The 1,271-nt window shown below is 37.7% G+C and overlaps 1 protein-coding gene across 1 annotated transcript in view; it reads right to left on the reverse strand.

Moving 5' to 3' along the window:
* Nucleotides 1-1,271, reverse strand: part of LOC107561663 (echinoderm microtubule-associated protein-like 5) — a 124,969-nt gene that overhangs the window by 71,003 nt on the left and 52,695 nt on the right. The window lies entirely within an intron of this gene.

A 1,271-nucleotide genomic window follows, 5' to 3' on the forward strand; every position in this document is an offset into this window, starting at 1 on the left:
CGGTGTGCCTACACTCATAGAAAATAATGTATTCGAATTTAAAAGACGTGGCGCGACGCTGTGCTTCTCGTCCGGTGTGCGACTGCCTGAAACGCTATTTTTTTCGCCTCCGTGCCCAAACGTCTTTGTTTGGGCTTCCGAAAGCGGATGATGTCAGGAAACAGTGGTTGCAATTTATTTTTTAACTCTGTTCCTGAGCATTATAACCCCAATTTGCTATTGTGTGCTGTGCGTTTTACTGAGGACAGCTTCCACAACATGAGGGAGTACAGTGCCGGATTCGCCAAAAAGCTTTTGTTGAAAGATGGAGCAAGGGGCGTGGCAGTACTGAAACACCGTCTAAGCTGTTCGCCAATCACAATGCACTGGGACAGCTAACCAATCACAACACATTTTGTTTTTCAGAAGGTGGACCTTCATCAAAGCCGGAACTAATCGAGCCGTTTGTGGCAGGCTGGGGAGAGAGGTGTTGTAATAATGTAAATTAGGTGAAAAATAATGCGTTTTTCGAACCACCAAGCATGAGAGCATGTTCTAGTACACCCCCAAAACAAGATTTTATAAAAGAGCATAATAGGACCCCTTTAACATATATTTTCAAAAAATACCCTTTAAACAGCGTAACTGCAGTTTTCTACTTTTTCTTAGCATACTTAACCTCAGCATACTTTTAAAAAGAGTACTAATAACAGAAATTACATACTTAAGTGCAAGTTTATATATTCTGGCTCTGTTACAGTGTAAACAAACACAGAAGAAGAGTATCCCGGATAAGAGAAGAGAGTGGATAATGAGTTCTTGATATCGTTGGTATTTGAGAACAGATCTATTCTCACATGTTCTTTATACAGAATAACATTTCTATTATTAATTGTCCCCTGAATTATGTGATCTGTAGAGCACTGTCCGTTTTCTTCCACGTGCACGAGTGTTATGAGTCAGAGCACGTTCACTCTTTTTCTACACATGAAATATTAAAGCAAATAGACATATGACTATGAAGATATATTTTCTGTACGTGTTTTGTATGCAGCTCATGGTATTTTTATAGCAATAATGGATGTTTATGACCAATATTAGCAGTGTAGCATTATTGAACATACAAAGAGTGCATGTGTCTGCTTATTAATCAAAATCAACGATAGATTACAATTGGAAGTTATTACAAGCACTCGATGATGGTTTAAAGTGGGTAAGAAAATACATTAATAATTACATACATTTTCAAGTGTAGCTTGATGCTAATTGTACTTCTAATTATATTTTAGGAT

The sequence above is a fragment of the Sinocyclocheilus grahami genome, unplaced genomic scaffold, assembly GCF_001515645.1.
Source record: "Sinocyclocheilus grahami isolate Dianchi unplaced genomic scaffold, SAMN03320097.WGS_v1.1 scaffold787.1, whole genome shotgun sequence".
NCBI lineage: Eukaryota > Metazoa > Chordata > Actinopteri > Cypriniformes > Cyprinidae > Sinocyclocheilus > Sinocyclocheilus grahami.